Source organism: Apostichopus japonicus, chromosome 17 (genome assembly GCF_037975245.1).
Source record: "Apostichopus japonicus isolate 1M-3 chromosome 17, ASM3797524v1, whole genome shotgun sequence".
In the NCBI taxonomy this organism is placed as follows: Eukaryota; Metazoa; Echinodermata; class Holothuroidea; order Aspidochirotida; family Stichopodidae; genus Apostichopus; species Apostichopus japonicus.
Window position 1 is genome coordinate 7297838 of NC_092577.1, and position 22328 is coordinate 7320165.

Below are 22328 nucleotides of genomic sequence, written 5' to 3' on the forward strand. Positions count from 1 at the left end.
AGTATGTCATACGCCCTCAATTAGGTTGATAGCAACACACGATTAACTTGGTTATGGTAAAGTGATGGATATTGTTAGAATAAATATAGCATTTTGAAGGATCAAGTTGCTGAAACAATGTCAGATTAATTAGATATGTTAATTATTATCTCGCAAGTAACGATGAACTGAAGTTCTACACGCAATGTAATGAAGTCACAAAATAGAGTCGTTCGATATTTGATCCAGTCATTTTGATTTCAATGGGCCTTTCCAGCGTCCTATCCAATGGTGCTGTCATATAAGTCCTAATAAGACAATTATAATATAAGATAATCAAGATAAGATAAGAAAAAAAGGTAAGGTAATTAAAGTGAAAACTGGTGTCACCAAGCCCCCCCCCTCACCCCCCCAAAAAAAAACGGAAAACCGTGTTTTCTGATCACTTTGAGCCTCGTTGCTGTGTTTGCGAGAGCTGACACTCTGGAATCAAAAAATGACGATCTGTTCTCTCCTAAAGCTGGTTTGTGTATATATGACACTATCAGATTATATTTACCAATAACAACAGGTTAAAGTCAGTGGCGTCGCCAAGGGGGGCCAGGGGGGCACGTGCCCCCTGGAAATCCCAGTGCCCCCCGAGTGCCCCCCCCCCCCATCTGAGATTTGGGTTGGTAAAAAAATATATATATATTTTGTTATATTCAACTCCCATCATCTGAGTTGGTTTTTCATAAGGGTATCGAAGTCGTGACCTGCGCCATCACAACAGGTGTCGATATTTACATTGAATGTGTCAGTGCTCACGCCATACCAGCGGATATACACGTCCGCTTCGCGAGCTACATGACTGTGAGAAGGGAGGGTACTGCAATATGTTGCCTTGGTCTGAGGTTGACAGGTTAGGAGCTGATGAAATGTGAGAATGTGAGGGTCCGCAGGCACCATACTTGCCTATATTTGTGGACCCATATGGCCTATATTTGTGGACCCACAACCCTGTTGTGTAGGGGGTGCAGGGGTCATTTGAGGTTAGATGCTTGTAGGAACAAATGGCGAATGTTCACACCTGCATACTGAGCCATACTCGATGTGTGATCAAACTTTGGATTGCATGGTGAGATCCCTGATAGGAGCCAATAACGATGCTGGAACCTGTTACATCTTAACAGATAATGGGCGAAAACGAGAAAGACAAGAAAGGAGTCGGGGGTCATGCACACATTAATTCAACAAATGTAGGTTCTATTGATATAGGGTTAGGCGTAATATCGACAGCATGTGGTTCATATCCTCTGCAAAATTCTGCCCCTTGTTAAAATCATTACCTCAAAAATGGCAATTTCTGGAGATATCTTCAGATCGAATTTAGCATCAAATGTGGCAGCATTTTGCATCTAGCCCATCCTCCGTATGCGAAAATTTTCCAAAGGGGAGGGGGCAGTGGCGGCGGAACAGGGGGGCTTGGGGGGCTCAGCCCCCAATGAAAAAGTTGAGGGGGCAAATGCATGATAAGCCCCCCCCCCCAATATTTACCAAGGCTCCGAAACGTGCATCTGCCCATTTTTCAATGCATACTTGTCGATCTGTCCGATGCACACGTATACTATATAGGTGTAATAATTTTAGTAAATGCTGGGGGACCCTCGGCCCGTCCCCTGGCTATAGACAACATTGTCACCCCAACCGCGTCTGCACGCCCCGTGAAAAGTGGAAGCAGTGAGTGTGAGTACCGGTAAGCGCAACACAACTTCGTCTTAGGCCAATGACTTGCTTCATTTCAGCCAGTACTCCAACATCCCCTTACTATACTCAAAAACGTCTTTGCGAGTACACTACGAGTAATAGCTACTCTCTTAAAACACCATCGAATATACAAATTACAATGTTTTTACAGACTTTTACGTGCAATCTGAGAAATTGCAGGCTTGAGACCCATATTTTAGGGCTAGGTATTCGCAGCATAAAACACTCGGGAAGTGCCGTTTCCGGCCATCTGGGGGTTTGAAAAACCCAAAAATTTCTTGTACGCTCCGCGCCAACCGATGGTGGCGCTCCTCTTAGATAGTCTCTACACATTAGCCCCCCCCCAATACTTTTCCCGTTCTGCCGCGCCTGGAGGGGGCGCCCCCTCCCCTTAGACCCCTCCCCCAGGACGGCGATCCGTATCCACCAAAGTGCACCCCCTGTGCCCCCCAGACTGGAAAGTCTGGTGACGCCACTGGTTAAAGTTAGTCGGTGTATATATGACACTATCATATTATATTTACCAATAACAGCAGGTTCAATGCTCGTAACCGCACATCAGTTTAATCTCTGCGGAAGAAAAATTCACCACCACCAACAGCAAAAAGCTAAGATTTAAAGAGCCACGGAAGTATTTCCGAAAGAACTTCCGCGAAGAGACTGATCTAGGGATAATGTCGAGCGCCCTGTAAAATAAAGATTTACAGCAGATCTAGAAACTTGAAACATTTCGTGTTAGTCAAAACGTATATCCAACTTTAAATTATTATCTTATGTATCATACTCTTTTTATTCCACTTTTATTTGTCCAGAACTTGTGTTCATGCTTTGATTAACTATTTGCCATGTCTATGAAACACAGTTTTGTGTAAATTCGTTTGCGCATTAGTTTGATATAAACGTAGTCTACAAACTACACGAAATATTATATTTTAAAAGAGAATGAGTGTAATGAATATCGGATAACGGATATCGATTTTAGTGCGATATATTTGTAGTTAACACACACTTTATATTTGTTTTGGACATGTCACATAAGTTATTTCTAGTACTGCAAAAGCGTTGCTGCTACGCAGAAAGATATCGAGCGTAGAAGCGTAGTACAAAATCTCTGGTAGTAATGTATGAGTGACGTTGCTCGTGTCAATATGTTACAATAAATCACTGTAAGCATAGGCGTACGAGGCGGGGGGGGGGGCAGGGGGGCAGACTGCCCCCCCCCCAAATTTCCAGAGGACAAGAAATTCGGGCAAAAGTCCTGAAAAATTCGGGCAGCCTAAGAGGAGAAAAAAAAATATGTATATATATATATATTTTTTTTCTCCCCTTAGGCTGCCCGAATTTTTCAGGACTATTGCCCGAATTTCTTGAAAAAAAATATACATATATTTACATATATTTTTTTCTCCTCTTAGGCTGCCCGAATTTTTCAGGACTTTTGCTATAAATATATATCTATATATATATATATATATATATATATATATATATATATATATATATATATATAAATATGCAGTAGCTTGCCCGGCAAATCCAAGATTTTCTTTATTTAGCATCATGATTCCCGAATATTTCCGTGTAACACCACCGTAAGCGCAGTTCATCTGGGCTACCACGCTTTTTGCACGATCATTTTTTTTCCTAACTAGTCAATTGTATACCTAGACCAAGGGCAGCGGAACCGGGGGGCACAGGGGGCACGTGCCCCCCCCCCCCCACTTTTCCTCAGGTTAAAATTGTGCCGTTTTTCTGCATAAAAAGTGAGGTGCCTCAAGTTAGCAAGAGGCCAGGGAACCAGAATGAACACTCGGGAAGGGCCGTTTCCGGCCATCTGAGGGGTTTGTTAAACCAAAAATTTTCTAGTACGCTCCGCGCCAACTAATGGTGGCGCTCCGCTCACATAGCCGTGCACACAACTTTGCAAATCCTGGCTAAGCCCGTGACTTTTAATGAATTTCTGTGCGTCAAACTCAAAGCTATTTCGAATGGAAAAAAATTGTTTTAGATATAAACAAGAAAAAAACTCTAATTCGGAAGATTCCTACATTAGCAACAAGCAAAATATCACCTCATTTTGTCTCAAAAGAAAACTTGTTCCTTGTTTCCCAATTTGCGCATTGGATATTGCAGTGCTAGTATGAATATTTTCCTTTGGGGGGGGGGGGGGGCGTTGATGGAGTGATGTGTACATACAAATAAGATAATACAATAAGAGTTATAAAGGGTACTAAATATCAAGCTGCATCAGTCCAATCAAATTTCTGCAAAGTGCCCTTTGATGTCGGTGCCCCCAAGATTAAAAGTGCTTCCGCCGCCCTTGCCTGGACACCTCCGACATGAGTGTATATAAGAAACATTTTCTTTTTCATGGATGGTGGGGGGGGGGGTGGGGGTGCCTACAGGCCTAGAGGTACAGGTTTATCATATTCTTTGTTATATTTTATACTTTTTTTGTGAGACAAATTGCAGTCTCACCCGACACAGCGACATTATCCCGCCTACGTGTCGTTGAACAATGTATGTTTTTTTGGAGGTAGCTGAGTACTGTGTTAAAATAATAAATAAGGTAACTATAGGAGCTTAAAAAATATACTGTCCCATTTTTCCCCTTCAAAGTGATGTTACCATTTATTCTTCTTCTAATATTCCAAATTTTTGGGGAAGTGTAAATTTCTAAAACGTGAGATTATAAAATAAAGAATGTTTAGATGCAACTTGCAAGGCCTCAGAAGTGCCGTTTCCGGCAATCTGAGAGGCATTGTGTGCCAAAAATTTTCTTGTACGCTACGCGCCAACCGACGGTGGCGCTCCGCTTGTCACGGGAACTTTCGGGCACAAAAAGTTCTGCCCCCCAAACTGAAATGGTCCCGTACGCCTATGGATACAAAGTTATCCTTGTACTCATACTACTCACTTCCACTGGTGCTTTTATTAATGATGAACTAAGAAAGCTTACTCGAAGAACCACTTGAAATTAGATACATTTATCTACGGCAATTATTTATCCACTACTCCATGTTACATCGGTCTACATACATTTATCTGCGGTATTTCACTATTCACTACTCCATGTTACACCGGTCTACATATATTTATCAACGGCATTTTTTATCTACTACTCCATGTTACATCGGCATACATTTATCATGTCTTACAGTGTCCTTCTTGAACAAAATGATTTTGGATACAAAGTTATCTACTGGTGGACTTGTGTTGTCCTGTCCTTGTACTCTTACTACTCACTTCCACATGTGCTGTTTTACTGATAAAATGAGAAAGCTTACTCGAAGAACCACTTGAAATTATACTTATTTATTTACGGCATATCTTTACTCCTCCATGTTACACCGGTTTACATACATTTATCTACGTCATTTCTTTATCTACTACTGCATGTTACACCGGTCTACATACATTTATCTGCGTCATTTCTTTATCTACTACTCCATGTTACACCGGTCTACATACATTTATCTGCGGCATTTCTTTATCTACTACTCCATGTTACACCGGTCTACATACATTTATCTACGTCATTTATTTATCTACTACTCCATGTTACACCGGTCTACATACATTTATCTGCGTCATTTCTTTATCTACTACTGCATGTTACACCGGTCTACATACATTTATCTACGTCATTTCTTTATCTACTACTGCATGTTACACCGGTCTACATACATTTATCTGCGGCATTTCTTTATCTACTACTCCATGTTACACCGGTCTACATGCATTTATCTACGGCATTTCTTTATCTACTACTCCATGTTACACCGGTCTACATACATTTATCTACGTCATTTCTTTATCTACTCCTCCATGTTACACCGGTCTACATACATTTATCTGCAGCATTTCTTTATCTACTACTCCATGTTACACCGGTCTACATACATTTATCTACGTCATTTCTTTATCTACTCCTCCATGTTACACCGGTCTACATACATTTATCTGCGGCATTTATTTATCTACTACTCCATGTTACACCGGTCTACATACATTTATGTACGGCATTTCTTTATCTACTACTCCATGTTACACCGGTCTACATACATTTATGTACGGCATTTCTTTATCTACTACTCCATGTTACACCGGTCTACATACATTTATCTGCGTCATTTCTTTATCTACTACTCCATGTTACACCGGTCTACATACATTTATCTACGTCATTTCTTTATCTACTCCTCCATGTTACACCGGTCTACATACATTTATCTGCGGCATTTATTTATCTACTACTCCATGTTACACCGGTCTACATACATTTATGTACGGCATTTCTTTGTCTACTACTCCATGTTACACCGGTCTACATACATTTATCTACGTCATTTCTTTATTTACTACTCCATGTTACACCGGTCTACATACATTTATCTGCGGCATTTCTTTATCTACTACTGCATGTTACACCGGTCTACATACATTTATCTACGGCATTTCTTTATCTACTCCTCCATGTTACACCGGTCTACATACATTTATCTGCGGCATTTCTTTATCTACTCCTCCATGTTACACCGGTCTACATACATTTATCTACGTCATTTCTTTATCTACTACTCCATGTTACACCGGTCTACATACATTTATCTACGTCATTTCTTTATCTACTACTCCATGTTACACCGGTCTACACACATTTATCTACGTCATTTCTTTATCTACTACTCCATGTTACACCAGTCTACATACATTTATCTACGTCATTTCTTTATTTACTACTCCATGTTACACCGGTCTACATACATTTATCTACGTCATTTCTTTATTTACTACTCCATGTTACACCGGTCTACATACATTTATGTACGGCATTTCTTTATCTACTACTCCATGTTACACCGGTCTACATACATTTATCTGCGGCATTTCTTTATTTACTACTCCATGTTACACCGGTCTACATACATTTATCTACGTCATTTCTTTATTTACTACTCCATGTTACATCGGTCTACATACATTTATCTACGTCATTTATTTATCTACTACTGCATGTTACACCGGTCTACATACATTTATCTACGGCATTTCTTTATCTACTCCTCCATGTTACACCGGTCTACATACATTTATCTGCGGCATTTCTTTATCTACTCCTCCATGTTACACCGGTCTACATACATTTATCTACGGCATTTCTTTATCTACTACTCCATGTTACACTGGTCTACATACATTTATGTACGGCATTTCTTTATCTACTACTCCATGTTACACCGGTCTACATACATTTATCTGCGGCATTTCTTTATCTACTACTCCATGTTACACCGGTCTACATACATTTATCTGCGGCATTTCTTTATCTACTACTCCATGTTACACCGGTCTACATACATGAATCTACGTCATTTCTTTATCTACTACTGCATGTTACACCGGTCTACATACATTTATCTACGTCATTTCTTTATCTACTACTCCATGTTACACCGGTCTACATACATGTATCTACCTCATTTCTTTATTTACTACTCCATGTTACACTCGTCCACTCAGTCTTTATTTAGCCTCAAGAGAAACACTCCAAGAGAGTTCCCTTCGACAGACTTAACGGGGCCTGGGTTATCTTACCTTATAAGTGTTTAGTGTATAAGTGTTTAGTTAGATAAGCCAGTGATAATAAATAAGTTTACTGTAATATATGCTAGCAAATATTAAAGGTCAATTGAGACGAATTGGTAAGATAGGGAGTCACGATCGTGTCTTTGATTTTGATTGTATAACAGTGAAAGGAACAGAGGGCAGCACAGCTAAATAGCACGTCAAAATGTGACGTCATGTTAATCCATGATTCATGGCTAGGCAGTATACGCTAACGATCCACACTAATACTTAAGAGTGTGAGTGACGGGTGCACAGCATGGAATGTTGCTTAATGGACTGTTGTCGATGGTCTCTGACATGTAGAAAGATATATACTTTTACAAACAACTGTATTAATGTTTTGCGTGTCTTTCGTCTTCTTCTTTATGGTTATGATTTGGTGTTTTTGTGGCAATAAGAAATAAAAGTGTTTTTATTTTCTATTTGGAAATCCGAAAATTTGCCATGTCTCGTACAAAAACGTCCCAAACAAGGTCGGTGGTATAATGTTTTTGCGAAACACATTATACCTCTATAGTATTCGCTTAACTTGGTCAAGATGTAGAAAAAAGTTACTTCGAAAATATAAACAAATGGCAATTTTTTTACACCAAACATACATACATGGATGAACTTACCAGTTTCTTATTTTTATTAGGCCTATGTCTTTTCAATAAATTTAAAATGTCTCCAAATTACCATTGATCAGTGTTCATATTTTCAAAGTCGTCGTTTTTGCATTGCTATAATATGAACTTGACTTTATACATTAGTACCAAGTCTGTTTCATTAGGCTCCATTGTAATACACAATAAACTTATTATCGGAGAGACCACGCTTATGTATTTTTTGAAAGCTCTTTTTCGCGCTAAAGCAGTATACAATGACATATAATGTTGATTACCATAAAAATAAATTATTTGGACATCAAAGAGAGTAATTCTTTATGTTCGTGCGTTGCCCCCCCCCCCCCCCTCCCACTAACCGCCGTCATCTTTGTCAGTAATGAATTCAAATCATTCTGATTCACTTCCTGAAATCTTGTTTACATCTGTATTTTGAGATTTTTAAAATCGTGTCATTCTGACTATTATGTAATACTTACACACTACGAAACTTAATAATGGTTAAACTTACAACTAGTTGGTTGTTCCTAAATAGCAAGTTCCGAAGCTTTTAGTCCGATACAGGTAGATCTGTGTCCCATAATGTTAATTCTTCTGCATTATTGTGCAAACTCTTACACTTTTTGTCTAATTTTAAAGTCCATTTTTATACCACGGTCAAGTGTATTATTGTACTCTTACGTTACATTAGTTTTTGAAAATAAACACATGTTCACATATCCGTTAGTGCGTCAATCACCTCCTCGGTTCATAAAACAAATCTGTTAATTAAGCTTAAATTTTATCATCTAAAAGCCTTTCACTTTGTAAAGAAAAAGAGTTTAACACAGCATCATTTCAAAATCCACTGATTTACTATTTAGGTTTTTCGTTTCTGCACAGTGTTGGCTGTAATAAACACATGAGGAAATAGCTTGATCGTTAGTTCAAAAAGTATCGTTAAACCATATTTACAACTATATAATGTAGGTCTATTGGACAAAACCATGTAACAGTCCACAATTAATCCTACGCTATTTGGGGTTAGAATTAAAGTTTAAAAAGTAACAATTTCTTTCAAGTATGTAGCCTGTGGTTTATGACTTACTGTCTTTAAAGTAATTAAGTAAACGAATGCATTACATCAGGTGGATGTCAACGGGACAGTGGTTTGATGACCCTTCTATAGTGTCGCAAATTTATCAAGAAATATCCAAAGATAATCAAATAGGTACAAACTTCACCCAGGAAAGAAGAATTCGGAAGCGAAGACTATAAAGTATCCGGATAATATGACGTCAAACTGGTACCATTGATAGCTATATACAATCCTCTTCCACCAGCAGTCACGTTCTCAACCCTAAAGCGCTGCACCTTCTTTTAGTCTTGGTGATGAGCTCGCAATAGTCGTCATTTTATTGAGTTACGTAAAACGAAATAGAACCGAAGGTACCAGCGAGGAGACTTCGAACGAACTTTTCGTAGATTTACAACGCTACGAAAATACGGCCGACATACCTTTGCTTCATGTACCATGAGCTTAACATCTAACAATAATAATATCATTTTTGAATGAGGAAAATTAAATTAATTATCGTAACAGGAATTAAATCATTTTAACTGCTATCATCATCAAACTGGAAATAAACCTTCGAAAATTATCACTGTCAACTAAAATAAGTGGTTACAAGCCTATGCTGGAATACGGGAACTGAGCGACGCGCAGATCTGTATGTTATGTTTATAGATAACGATGATGGAACTCTGGTGACAGGGATCTCTTTGATTTTGATTTGCAGCTTAGCTTGATATTTCAACAAGTTCCTAATATCGATGGTTCGATCATTTTACACTATCATATCAAATGCTTTAAATTTGCGCATGCGAAATGTTTGTTGTTTAATCCCAGTAAATGGATTAAAATATTTCATATATTATTTGATGATGGTACTAAAGAATATAAACTTGGTAATTTCCATTTTCAACATGACAGCAATTTATATTCAAATAGTGCTATAATCAATTCAGATATTTAAATGCAATTTAGAAGGTTGGTCAAGAAAAGAGAAAAAAAGGAAAAACAGTAAAGACTACAGCACGTGGTGCTTTAAACATTTCAAATGAAATTTAACGTCACCAAAAGTATTGTGCTTGCCTGGACATTATACTTTCATGGAGACATTTTTTTATTAGTATTGTCAGTAGTAAAGAAGTTAATTACACTAAGATTGTATCGGAATGTACTACAACGCCGACGGCGATTAATTGATGCATTAGCATGACATAGTTTGTTTGAAAAAAAAAAGTTTAAATCGTTTGTAATATCAAGTTAGGTTTGGCTCTGATTTAGATTCCAAGAAACGATTTTCTTCTGGAAATGATGACTAATTTACTTTAATTACGAAAAAGGAATGAGTCACATGTGAATCTGTATTTGTTCTGGTTTCTGTGTATTCAACACAAATGATAGACAATGACTGCACTAAATAACTCCGCCTCTATCAGAAAGTCTTACCTAATTCACTTTGTTCTAATATTTCCTTTTGGGCTTGGGTGGTGATTGATCATCGGAGGATGATCAAAACATAATTTTTAACCATAACATTAATAATACAAGTACTTGTTAAGCCGATATTTAAATTTATATATTTATCCAAATTGATGATAATAAAGGTCGTTCACAGTTGCTTCTTTTATTAAGAAAATCATGGACTTGTTAAAGGTAATTAATTCGGGATAGTGTTACTGGTTGATGATGTGAAAATAACCTAGGTCTTGGAGAAGTGAACTATTGCTATAGTGTTAAAACTAATACCGTTTATTCCAGATTACAAATATTAACAAAGATTTTCATTGGAATGTGTACTCACATGAGATGACGAGAGGTCAACGGGACATTACTTTGACATCCAATATCTGTTAATCTCCAAACACTTTCGGGAAGTCAGGAATGTTAAATTACGTACGAACTTCACCATCTGAAAAGAACTAACGATATGCTATAGTTTAAAGTATAAAACCAAAGTGATCCTCCCGAAAAGTTAAATCCTCTTCATAAGGAATCATTTTCTCAGCCCTCGAAAAAAATGTATAGATCTCTAAAAACTATTGATCCTGAATCCATGGTACATCAGTTTGGATTTCGAAAACATTGCGAAATAATCACAAGGTTACATCCTGGGATATTGATCCAACGAGAATAATATTGCACAAACATTTCCATGGATGTAGAGCACGATGAGAAGGTTGCAGTGTATTTTAATTGATGTTTGGAAGTAAATATTATTCACCTAAATGGTTACACTATCACCAGCAGTCTCCGTACGTTTAATTGTTATTGTATGGAGTTTATGCACGAGCAACGAGCCTATTCAAGCTATCTAAATACAATACTGTATGACTAACAGAACATCTGTTCCTGGAATATTCACAAAGCTAAAGCCACCTGCGGTTTTCTTCTCATTCAGAATGGGTTGTTACTCGTATTGTTAAGCTAATCTTACCGGATGTTTCCTCGCATGTCGAAATTATTCCTGAATCACGTGTATGATATACAAAATATCCACTATTGATGTATTCCAGTTTCACTCTGTCGGAAAAATTGGATTATTGCTCAATACCGGTCTTGTTTTGAACCGGTATTCTAAGATTTTCAACTAAAAATGAAAGCTTACCGGAAATAAATTGGATTTTGATTACAAATCCGACTGATAATTCGGTTAACTAATCGAAGTTTAGCATTGTCAATGAAGATTTTTTGACATATAATGCAGGTTTATCGTTCAAAATGATGAATTAATGACCGATCGACCTAGAAAATCTTGATCATCGTCCTGTTTTTTAAATTCTGTAAATAAACACAAGTTTGTTCTTTAATTCCTAGCATAACTATATCATTCAAACTAATGTACTAGACAGTTAGCCCTGTAAATGAAAACTTGTATTCACAACCTATGCACCAAACCAAATCGGTTATCAAAACGAGCACGAGCCCCACCCCCACCCCCCTTACGATGAATGGAAAAAAGCTTTAACTGTGGTAAGCTGTGTATTACGCTGGTTCCACCTTTGTTTCTCTTGATGTTTATATCTATATCATTATGTTCTTGGAATATTCATTATTGTGAACAATCAACAATTAACGAACGTCAGGGCGGCCCTTTCGATCTCAAATAAACATGGATGATCTAAATAATCCTACAACCTCTATATGTCTATCCTGACCGTACTCCACAGTCTTCATCTTACGATACCTTTGTTATAATCAGAAAAAAAAAGTTGTGCCCTTCCCCAGTGAGTCGCAAACGTTATTGTTTTTAGAGGGCGCTCGTACGCTTTATTCACAGAGAAATGAGAACTGTGAGGCGATCAATGTTGGTATTGTTAAGAACGGTACAGCGAAATGGTTCACTTTGAATGCAACATTTTTAGGATTGTATTTTTAAATGGACTCTTTCGTTCTAGGGTTGGTAGATTGTTATTTTTATATTTAAAACAAATATTTAGGCTGATTTTGATAAATCTTTTATTTGCTTCAGGAATACCGTAGCAAAATTGTTCGTTAAAATTGTATGGTTTAAATTCAAACAAACAGCAAATTAAAGTTGGGATGTTCCCAGTTCATCTTTAGTCCTTCAAAACTAGAAAAAAAAACTATCTGCGTGAGACAAGTTGCAAGCTTTGTGTACTTTATTCTCTCATTAACCGACTTAAAAACAAGGTGCCTTTATTTGATTAATTGCAATCTAATTTTGAAGATTTTGGTAACATTCTTGCTAAGTCGTAATACGGCTGCTTCATGGTTTACAAAGAGAGGTACACTTTCTTTTCATCACAGTTGTGTAAAGTAACGTTTTCTTAAGAGTAAGTTCAGGTAAATTATGATATCAGTACACGATGTAATAAAACATGCAGATAGAAGGCTTGTAAACGAAGAAGTGAAAATTTACACTAAATTTGATTCAGATAACATAAATGTATTTTATCCTGTATTATTAGTTCAAACAGTTTCTTTCTTATCAGTAGGTGTACGGCCACAGCCACACGGTTATATTGGTTGATATTATTATAGGAGTTAACGTGACATGGCTTGGCTAGGGAGACGAAAACAATGTTACAAATAAACACAAAAGTACAATTTAAAGCGTTGTTAAACGTTAAATTATTTTCCCCCATAACCAAACCAAACATGATCAGGTTAAACATCTCTCCGGTCACAGAAGCATTTAACACCCATGCCGTTCCTGTCTCACCCTCGAAATGGATCAACTAACTTTTTGTGTTATAATTTCTTCTTGGTTAACATTGTTTCCCGCCAACTCCCAAAAGAGGGGTAAAATATACTTTTCATATACGTTGGCATTGTTTTATTTTTGTTTATAGTTAGACCTTGAACCGAATGTAGCCCCATACTACAGATAAATAATGGAACTTAATCACGCCAATTCAACCACCCCCTCTATTGCCCTTCCTTTCACTTTAATCTTCCCGTGTAATATTGGTGGTGCTGCATATCTTACACACCAACAGTTGATCATGACGTCATATATGTTAATGACTCAAAATTCCCAACCCCCATCCACTTATGCTTTACTTGAACTTAAGTGCGTGTTATTCATTTACGTGTTTATTATCAGTAGGTGATCTTATTAAACACTGACATAAAAATAAGATCAGCCAGTTTTCCAGTCAAATTTTCTCGTTATTCAACCAAATACTCCTTTTCGTCGTGCAAATAGAGGGAGCCTTTCGTTTTGTCAATCTTGAACTTTGATGTGTGTTATGTTGTATTTGTTTATTAATTTAATGATTATTATCAGGACGTTGACTGATTCAACACATACAATATTAACTATAGGAAAAATGATTACCCTATCATTGAACTTTGTATCAATCTGATACTATTGCATGCTTAGGATGAATTGCCACAATCTGTCAGCTGGCGGTTTACCATGAACTGCGCTGTTAGCGAAGACATATCTCATGCACTGTAGACCACAAAATCACACCACGAAGGATAAAATAAGCCATTTACTCAGTCATAAAAATGAAACGATACAGAATCATACATTAAGTTCTGCTTTTGAATTACAGATAAAAACAAGTCTTTGGAGCAGCTAAACAGTTCTAAGCATATTCCACTTTGTTTTGAATGACATCAAAGGATATTTGAACTTACGTAACTTGGCCATAATCATACCTAGTTTATACATATTATCTACATGTTTCACCAAATTTCTGTGGAAGGTCATCTGAGGTCAGGCGGGACCAACACTTGTTTCTAGAAAAAAATGAGACGAACTTGAAGAGAAAGTTTAAATTTAAGGCACACAGAAGGATAGCGACACTTTTATCAGGAGAAGAAGAATTTCTTTTTTCCATCCGCAACTTTACCAGCCTCATCTGTTCTGAGAGTTATTGGGTAGCCATAACCTTCTGTGTGATCTTGATGCAGACTAGAACAAGTTAGTACATAGACTACATGTTACATAGAGATAACACTGTGGACAATATTTATCTGATTAGTTTCTTTTATTGCTTCCATTGATATTACAATATCAATACACATAAACATCTACGATATGAACTTATGATATAGTAACAGATAAATGGTATAAATAGCTTGTAATTGTATCATAATGAGAGACCAGGATCGCCTCAAATGGAACAAGTGTGTTTGGTTGCAAAATTATATATATGTACAAGCATACAGAAACATGGAAGATACCAAGAACAATTACAATTATTTCCATGGAAATATCTAATATCATAAACAGATACTGCAACGCAGTGATTTCTTCCACATGTATTTGTTAATTTGTGTTTGTATAGTTATGTAAATATTGAATTTTGCGGGACAGAGCTTGGGTTATATTGGTATTCATAATATCCAATTGCGTTAAAGCAAATACGACAAAAACTGAATAACAATGAAGAGATCATGAATATTCATGAATCATCAACCAGCACCATTAATAAAGTGAAGCAAAATAACGATGCATGAAGAATGGAAGATATGTATGGAGAGCCGATCATCGCATTTAAGGTTCATGTTAAATATACTGAACATTATCTTCGTTACTATCATGCTAAAATCTTACTAGTATACATCAAAGTCACGTGTCCTATGTCTTCGGGGAAACATCATTAGTGATCATAATAATGGAACGAAGAACTGGATTAAAAAACAATACATGTCATTGTTATTAATTAATATCTAAGACAATGTTTTAGTATGATTTTGAGTAACACAATCAATGGTGTAGCGGTAGACAGCCAGTCGTTGTTAGTATTATAACATTTAACAGTATTCTTCTAATATTCTCTGTATGACGCGTGAGTAATATCAAAGATTAATTCATGATAAAGATATAGGAGGAACGAAGGAAAGCAACTAAATCTTGAAAGTAGAATGAAATCTAACAATTAATGACTAAATATAACAATAATTACAGCAAGTATTAGTCTTAGAATTGTTATAAATCGAAAGAAAATGTTGGAAGATAAAGAATTAAAAAAGATCTGAAATCAAATGAAACCAGTAGAATCATTTATAAGGCGCATTAAAATAACAATGAAAGAATAACATGAAGAGTATATACTATACAGAGCCGATGTTTGTAAGGATTAATTGATATACACATATTATTATCAGCTTTACTAAGACAAAATTATGTCATGCTAAAACAATAACTGTTTAACGTTTTACTTATATACCTTATTAAAGAAGACTGTTAATGAAGCAATTTAATGAAAACAAACTGTAAAGTTTCAATAGTTATTCAAATCTACAAGTCTTGTATCTAATATTCCAGAATCAATATCTCCAAAATCAAATGTATTTCTTACTCAAATGCGTCAGTGACCTAAAGTGACTTGCTCATTGATTGCTTACCTATCACATAATAATAAAATGATCGATTGCGTACCTATCATATGATATTAAAATGATCGAGAGCTTACCTATCACATCATGTTAAAATGATCGATAGCTTACCTACCACATCGTATAAAAATGATCGATTGCTTATCTATCACATAATAATACAATGATCTATAGCTTACCTATCACATCATATTACAATGATCGATAGCTTACCTATCACATCATATTAAAATGATCGATTGCTTACCAATCACATCATATTAAAATAATCGATAGCTTACCTATCATATAATAATACAATGATCGATAGCTTACCTATCACATAATATGACAATGATCGATGTCTTACTTATCATGTACTATTAAATGATCGTTGTGATTGATTCTCCTTTTAGTCTCACAAACAAATAGAAACTTTATGTGATGCAGTAAAATAAAAACTTGAAAGAAATAATACAAATTAAAAATGAAACACAGAGAATATACCATTGTATTTAATGTTTACTTAAAAATGTACAAAACATTATCAGCGTTATTAAATTCAATCATGTTAAAATATGTAAGCTCATGTGATGGTTTCTTGTCCTGACAGCGAAGGCTTTATTTAGGACTATAATAACAACGGAGGGCATCAGAAGACAAGGGTAGGGGGGGGGGGGGGATGGGTATGACAACCTCTACTGTTATATTGCTTGGTTTTGAATAATGTAACATTATTGTATCTTGCCAACCATTGTCTCGGAGACGATATTTAACAAATTTAACACTAATATAGTCTCAACCAACTCAAATTATTACGTACCGATTACGTCATATATTTCTTTAACATTCTGGTCGAAATGTGTAATGAAAAAGGGAAAAAATGGATAAAGAGAAGTATAATGAAAAAAAAAAAGTTTACTCATCGTTACACAGTTTATATTGAATCATGACATCATAGCCTGCTATAGGCCAATATACATTTTCTGAAACATCGCGAGTGAAAGCATCCCTGTCAGAACTGTTCACTGTTTAATGAAATTTGAGTCAACAGATTATTGAAAATAAAATTAAAATATTCTGTTTGTAGAAAAAACAATACAAGGAACAGACAATTGCTACTGTTGGTGATTATTTCACATTCGTATATTTTTATAGAGTGAAGACACATGAATTATAATAAGTATACAATCACATGTGAAACATAATATAACTTGATTGATTGTTGGACGTTGAACCGTTATACGGATACGTTTAGTGAGGAACCATAACTAAGGTAGTGATGCACACGATATATATATATGTCATTGTCACTGCCCTTGTCAGTTCCAATGTGTTGTAATTCACTCTGTTTTTAATAACAAGGGTTAGGTTTCAATGACTTTTTCGTTTGAAGCCAATTAACAAATATTAATGTTACTCACAAACTTAGGGCATCAACCCGACCCCCCCCCCCCCTCTCTCTCTCTCTCACATAACCTACATCCATTGAAACACTTCGGACATCTAAACGATTTGCCCCATATTCAGTACACTTGATGTGGTGATAATTTCATTCTGTTGATACTTTTTGGAAAGCTCTTTTCAGGAATTGAATAGTGTTGAAGTGAAAAATAACACGTGACACAAAAGAAATGTCGTGTAAGTGACATTAAAAGCATTGTTGGTGTTTTAAGTATGTGTTCACATTATTTTAACTCTCTACTAAATTGGGAACAAAAACTAGACATGTATAGGTATAAAAGTAATATATTTCGTGAATTAAAGTAACGTATGTTTGTTTAAACTGTGTGTGTGTGTCTGTGTATGTTTTGCACACTTGATACTAAAGTGATTTGATGACGTCATCTTGATGTTGGCGACTGCCAGGCGATGCTCAAATTCTCCTATATCATTCCGTAAAGAGCTGTAATATAGATAAATGTCACGTGATGTAGGTTAAATCGATATCATTACAAATACATCTTCAAACTCGCTAACAAAGGCATTTAATCGGAGTAAACACTCCGGTACATTATATTAAATATACAAAACTGTAAGTAACAAACACATATATGCTCTTTGTAACGTTGACTGATACTTAGGGACAAAGACTAATTGTTCAATTAGTACATATAAATTAGCATATTGTATGCAGAACGATTGAGTACAGTAGAACTAATGCACTCGAGAGAATGCGGCTTGGAAGCAGTGCGCCACCAAATCAGTACAACAGCAAAGAAACAGGGAAATATCTAAGAATAATGGAATCAGTTGCATGCAATACTTCGCGTCCATAATATATAGTAGAGCCCCTGACCCCATCACCCCACCCCCTGACCCCCATCGATTCAAGAGTGTCTGACATTACCTCTGTTTCATACATACTGTAGCCATGTCTAGTGATGTAGCAGGTACCAATCACTACAACACTATACCAACATAGTATGATGCCATATAAGGTTTTACTTTCTATCGTAATATATAATAATTATATTATTAACTAATAGCCTTATTCTATCACCTAATTTTATATTGAATTGTGACTTTAAATAACGTGGATGCAGAAATGACTTTGCAAATGACGTCTGTAGTGTGTCAAACAAAATAACCTCTGTCTTTACAACAGGCCATGGATTTCGTTATCTGTTTTAAATGTACCGTTAATACACTACAATTTCTTTATTACTCTTTCCTTGATCCTCAGCTGAACATTTCAAGGATAAAGGTCCCTGAATAATGCATCGAATCACCTAGCCCAGACTCAACTCTCTTCTTATTCACAGATTGAAATGATGTTTCACGTCCCTAGAAGTCGCGTCACCATATTGAAATCAGATAATGTTCCTCATTAGTGTTTCTTATAATTACAACTTTTGTTTACATTTGCATTAAATGGAGAGAACTAATGCGTGATTGTATCCATAACAGTGGTTGTAATACAAGACCAACAAGCACTAGATCCCAATATAACTGTTTCAGCGATATTACGAATGGGCGCTGCATGATAAGCAATACATCTACAGTAATAGAAAGGAAGGTTATATATTTGCCAAAATTTGTCAACTTTGTTATTGCTTATATCGACATAACTTAAAAGACAAAATGCGGAAGGTACATAGCATCTAAAATTGAATGATGTTGACTTACAGTTCCTGCTTCCTCTACGTCATTCAATCAAATCCCGCAGTCTATCACGTACTCTATTGAAGACCCTCTAAACAAGAGTAAAAAATAACACACAAAATGAAGGCACTGTAGGAACAACCGACCACACACAAAAGGCCCAAAGTAGTTATTAACACAACCTTACTTGTATACCTAAGTATAACATAAATTTCTATGGTTCATTCTTTCTCTAATCTTTAGCCCTTCAGACTCAGGCGATTAGCTCTTTAGGTGGAACGAGGCACACAGGACGACTTTAGACACAAGTATAATGTTAATATGCTTTAGGGTGATAGGAAACACTGTTAGCAGTTCAGTGAATAATTCTGTTACACAGTTAATGTTTAAGAAGTGACACTATATACATATGTGGCTCATTAATGATAGTGGCTGGACTACTAATTCTACCACACAGACCCTTAACTTTAGATCAGTTCCTCATATGCAATACAAACATCAATGGGAAACCTACGAGCTTAATGACCTTAAATGACAACTTTACAATTCAATATAGATTGGAAAATGACAGATGTGATCAAAGGGTGCTCTGTTGTCTATATAAAATTAACAAAACATGTTTGGAAACATAAATTATAATTTTATAAAACAATGGATCAATATATAAAATTAGACCTGCACTGAGGAGCATACATCATCACCATTATAACTTTAAAGGAGAGTTCAATAGATATAGCACTTTTTAAAGGTGAATATCTTGAAAACAGAACAGTTATTGGAACGTTATACCAGCTCAGATTTGTTTAACTAAAACGTATCAAGACTTAAGTCCTGTCTAAAGAAAATATTTTTATAGTTTATACCATTATGTTATAAGTTATATAAAAAAACAAGATATTTTTGTTATTCGACCCCTTGTTCACCCCCCCCCCTCCCCTCACCCCTTATCATCTACCATTACTTCAACATTCATGTTAGGAGTGCTCAAAGCATCACTGAAACCTTCTTTCTCTTGCTAAGTTTGGAAATTTCTAACATAGAAATTGATCAACCTGAGGCACTGTCATTATATATTCAGGAATAAAAGTTAGTTAAATTAAGGAAATAATCATTTTCTCGGCTCTAAAGATTTTCGTCGCCCGGACAGTTTTAGTTAGCGTTAGTCACACACATATATCAAATTAATATTTCAAAACTTTCGAATCTTGCTCCATTACTCGAAGGAACGAATACTTGACTATTACAAAGTAAAAGCGCATTCACAGATTTTGCATAACATGATGTAGAAAAGTGTTCAAATTCTACAAAAAAAAATGATACTTTCAACAATATTGTCAAAGTCATGGAAATTTATAACCACGTATTCTAGATGAAACACTTTAAATCACGTGACATCAACCCATATACGATCAAAAATTATATCTGTATTCTTTACCTTTAGGCCTACATTGCCATCGGTGTCACAACTCTGAAACGAAGAGAATTATATATAACTGTTAGTTGATATAAAGATATTTAATAAAGAATTACGCAACGTTAAATTTGACACCAAATTAAATTTGAAGTATATTTGACCTCCCAGTAATTGATGTTTGATATCCATACATACACATCAAACATGTAGTATTGAGATGTACATTCAATGCATGCGATATCAATACATACACGTAAAACATGCAGTATCCAGTTTAAAGTCAATGCATGAGAAATCCATACATACACGTAAAACATGTAGTGTTCAGTGTACGGACAATGCATGAAATATCCACACATACACGTAAAATATGCAGTATTCAATGAACAGTCAATGCATACGATATCCATACATACACATAAAACATGCAGTATTCAGATTACAGTCAATGCATGAGATATCCATACATACATGTTAAACATGCAGTATTCAATGAACAGTCAATGCATGAGATATCCATACATACACTTTAAATAAACATGTATTATTCAGTGTACAGTCAATGCATGAGATATCCATACATACACATAAAACATGCAGTATTCAGTGTAGAGTCAATGCATGAGATATCCCTCAATACCCCACCCCCTCCCCAACCTCTCTTCATCGACATAGATGACACATGCCTTAATGTTCTTTTTGCGCTCATGTCATTAGTTCAGGAATAGCTTAGGAATAATAAGTATGAGATATTTAGTGCAAAACACATTGATCCAGCTTCATAGCTTAAGATAAAAAATATATTTAAATTAATATACTTCGGTACTTTGTGCAATCATGTTACCGTCTACATAAGAAAATCCAGGGGGCAAGCACACAATTGTACAAAATAATTATTAACTGGTTTATAATCAACCAATTAATCGTCATTAATTAAACTGTTTTTGTCAGTTGTCTGGGACTGGGGGGGGGGTGGTCTGGAGTAGCAGAGAGAGGGGCAGCATTGCTCTGAAAGGAGTCTAAATAAGTATACAAGCTCAACCATTTCTTGGTCTTGGGTGGGTCTGAGGAGAGGTGCAGCATTGTAAATGGGTTCTAAAAGGAGTCTAAATAAGTACAAGCTCAACCATTGCTTAGATTAAGGTGGGGAGACTTTTCTCTTGTTTTTGTGGGTTGGCTTCGGTGGATGGGTAAAGGAGTGCGGCGAAGCCCCCGTAAGCTGCATAATTTCAGATAGTTAATTACCTCAGCTGGTAGTTCTGAAGCACATAAATGTCAGAGAGTAATTGTAAGCCGCACCGTTTCTTGGACTTCTTGTTCTCTCGTAGCAAGTTTAAAGCACTAAAAATACATTTTATAGAGAAGGCATATATGTCTCCGATATGTATTCTAAGCCCTGGTGGGGGGGGGGGCGTCCTGGGACTTCAGCTGTGACAATTTTCATATACTCAGTTATTTAAAGCAGAAAAGCGCACTGGAATATAATTAAGCCCGTACGTTGGTCCAGGGGTCAAGCCCCCGGAACCTGTAGCATTGGGAGATAATTCTTACTCTTTTTTTGCTACTTTGGTTTTCAAGGGCGACAAGTCCCAAAATTGCATCATTTCAAAACAATATTACATGATCGGACCTATCGTCCAAGTAATCCTCCAGAGCTTTAGGGACTATAGATCAGAAGATATATAAAGGAAAATCGTAATGAGTTGGAAAATCAAGAACAGAGAAAAAACTTCCAGCCTCCACCGGGATATATACAGGGATGTGCCCACACTCTAAAAACAGTTGGTTAAAAAATTAACCAATACCTTAACCAACACTGGGCACGTATGTCAAATTCGACTTATTGGTGATATTTTAACCAACACCTGTTGGTGAACGGCTTTAACCAGCCGTTGGGTAACATTTTTAACCAATAAAATAACTATAAGTTTGTACCCAACAGTTGTTGGTTAAATTAATTGTGTAAATTATGCCCATCATTGGTGAACTTACAAAAGTAGGGATC

The 22328-nt window shown here is 36.1% G+C and overlaps 2 protein-coding genes across 2 annotated transcripts in view; both read right to left on the reverse strand.

Moving 5' to 3' along the window:
• LOC139985127 (uncharacterized) overlaps window positions 1–22328 on the reverse strand; it is a 163500-nt gene that overhangs the window by 111606 nt on the left and 29566 nt on the right. The window lies entirely within an intron of this gene.
• Window positions 1–22328, reverse strand: part of LOC139985122 (NLR family CARD domain-containing protein 4-like) — a 346343-nt gene that overhangs the window by 94664 nt on the left and 229351 nt on the right. The window lies entirely within an intron of this gene.